General features: G+C 36.4%; 1 pseudogene; it reads left to right on the top strand.

The window, feature by feature from the left end:
* The first annotated feature begins 624 nt into the window (after positions 1–624).
* Positions 625–1,764, top strand: LOC149193341 (putative laccase-17 pseudogene; annotated as a pseudogene).
* Positions 1,765–3,156: the final 1,392 nt, after the last annotated feature.

The following is a 3,156-nucleotide window of genomic DNA, read 5'->3' as shown; positions in this document are numbered from 1 at the left end:
TAGCAGCTACCATTAATCACCCTCTTGATTATTTTTCTAGGTCTCTTCCTTCCTTGGAAATCTAATGGGAAGATGCCCATATTCATGGAAAATATTATATTTTAATGGTAGTTGGTCTTAATGTACCCCTTGATAATGAATCCAATTGTCTAGCTACAAGTTGATTGCTATTGGTAGTCCCTTATATAGATCCACTTCAACAAGAATTCAAACAAAATATCACATTCCTTCTTATGTATCGACCCAATCAATATATTGACCCAAAGAATTACAAATATTCGTGAAATTTTTCTCATTCCAATAATGAAGAGGAGGAGACAGAAGGAGGTGGGAGAGAAATATTAATTGTGCACCATTTAAATTTAAGTTGTAATGCAATTGAAATATTTTACCCTATTTGCATTGACAAGAGAATGGTGGAATACGAATCCCATGGATGTTGTGAATCAAGCAACCTGAACAGGAGCTACCCCCAACGTTTCAGATGCATTTACTATAAATGGACAACCAGGTGACCTATACAAATGTTCTACTTCAGGTACAATAGACTGAATCTATTCAGATATTTCCGAATTTAGTAAGCTCGCAAATGATGGTTAACTTGCAGATACCTTTAGCGTCTCGATGAAAGGTGGGGAAACTAATCTTCTACGTGTTATCAACGCTGCACTCAATACTGACCTATTCTTCTCCATTGCTACAATGACAGTTGTCACTGTGGATGCCTTGTATACAAAACCTTTTCAGACGAATGTTCTGATGCTTGGCCCCAGCCAGACAACAAACATACTTCTCACTGCCAATGAGGCTACAAGTAGATACTACATGGCTGCTCAAGCATATTCTAGCGGGCAAGGAGGTTCCTTCGATAACACCACTACCACTGCCATTTTAGAATACGAGGGAAGATCTAAGACTTCAACTCTAGTCATGCCTAATATTCCATATTATAACGACACCAATAGTGCTACTAACTTTGCTAATGGTCTTAGAAGCTTGGGCTCACACGACCACCCAGTCTTCATTCCTTAGAGTGTGGAGGAGAATCTATTCTACACCGTCGGTTTGGGGTTGATCAAATGTATAGGGCAGTCTTGTGGAGGTCCTAACAGTTCAAGATTTGCAGCAAGTATGAATAACATATCATTTGTCCTGCCAACCACTTCTTCCATCCTTCAAGCTCAGCATTTTGGCATGAAAGGAGTATTCTTCGTGGACTTCCCTGATAACCCTTCCATGGGATTTGATTATATTGCACAAAACATTAGCAGAGGCCTCTGGTCCCCTGTGAAAGCCATAAGAGTGAAAGTTCTTAAATATAACTCGACGGTGTAAGTAATTCTTCAAGGAACCAATATATTTTTGGGTGAAAGCCATCCTATCCATCTCCATGGTTATGACTTCTACATCGTGGGAGCAGGCTTTGGCAATTATAATGCACAAACCGATCCTCAGAAGTTCAACCTGGTGGATCCTCATATGCGCAACACTGTGATCGTTCCAGTCAATGGCTAGGCTGCAATAAGACTTGTGGCTGACAATCCTAGTGAGCATTTAATTTGTTTCACAACATTCCACTTTCCTTCTGTACTAGTGTCCTGAATATTGGATCCTACTTTGCACATAGTGGTAATTATGGTGATCATTATTTATTGCAGGCACTTGGGTGATTCACTGCCACTTGGATGTGATGTGCACATAACATGGGGATTGGCCATGGTGTTTGTGGTTAACAATGGACCTGACGCTCTTTTGAGTCTCTAGTCACCTCCCAGAGATCTTCCGCTATGCTGAGGAAAACTGTGATGCATAACGATCCTCTATTGGTCCCACTTCATTCTTTTTCCTTCTCGTCACTTTGCTCCTTCCATCGTTTATGTCTATCTTGGGATTCCCACTTGTTATGACAAAGTTCCACGCCATTATTTGTATTCACATTTAGTGACAATTTGTGGAATTTTTTATATCTAATGTTGTCACATGAGCATATGTCAGAAATGCTCCATTCTTATCACTAGTACGTAAATGAGAATATTCTAATGTAGAAAAATAAATAAACATAATGAACAAAGCACAAAATCACGAGTTGATCAAGTTTCAGTGCAAGTAACCATTCATTTTTATACAGTGGCCTTTGTATTAAAACGTCAATATTACTCATAATTAAATATTTATATGGAAAATTTTCTAGACTCCATGGAGTTACCTCTATTCATTGATGATTGATTTGAAACCTGAATTAACGATTGTTGATTATGTGGGAGTGTGGAGCTCAACATAATGAGCCAAAGTACACTCATATGAATATCAATTATTATTACCTATGAGCTTATTAAACTATTCTATCAATACACATGTGTTGTTAACCTATGAGTAAGCTTGCCAATTAAACTATAGTTGAAGCTTGTGCAAAGAGCTTTGTGTGGAGAGTTTTTTGCTTTCATTGTGTGGAGCATTCTGCACAACTTTTAATCAATTAATTAGCATACAAATAGAGGAAGGGACTATGCTGTATTAAAACTATTACTCTTGTTTAATATATTATATGGAAAGAACATATGTTGCATTTTTATAATAGGTAAATAATTCATTAAAAAATTAAAATATTTTAATAAAAAAAATTATTATATGTTAGTAGTGTTTTTATATATATATTTTTTGAATTAAAACAAAAAATATTTATATTAATGTGAAAAATATGTGTTTGGAGACACTCCCATATAACAATGTTTAGGAAAACAAAATCTTTCTCCCATTAAACTACAAGAAGATATGAGAAAGGGAAGGGATAGCAATAATGGCCTATTCAGATTCTTCAGAAGGAAGAACATTTAAATCTATGAAACACCCCATAGCTAGAGAAGAGGAGTATGCCGAGGAAGAATCTTCGTGATGGAGCTAACCTGAAAAATATTGGAGATCCACTAATTATTGTTGAAGCGCTGTCGACTCCTCTGTAATGGCCTACATTTTTATCCTCTGTTGAGCTGCCAACGCATCCATAATGGCCTGCATTTTTACTCTCTATTTGATAAATAATTACATAGTCACAATTAATGAAGATGCAGTTTGATTATATTAGAGTTGAAGATGTAGAATGTCTTGTTGTAGTTGAGAAAGGGCCTTTTCCCAATCTAATTTCTACATATTAAAGAA

This window comes from Pinus tabuliformis, chromosome 2_2 (genome assembly GCF_031772625.1).
Source record: "Pinus tabuliformis cultivar Carrire ecotype Pingquan chromosome 2_2, CPIR1, whole genome shotgun sequence".
Lineage (NCBI taxonomy): Eukaryota > Viridiplantae > Streptophyta > Pinopsida > Pinales > Pinaceae > Pinus > Pinus tabuliformis.
The sequence above is the reverse complement of the archived record's forward strand: the minus strand, read 5'-3'. Positions and strand labels throughout refer to the sequence as shown.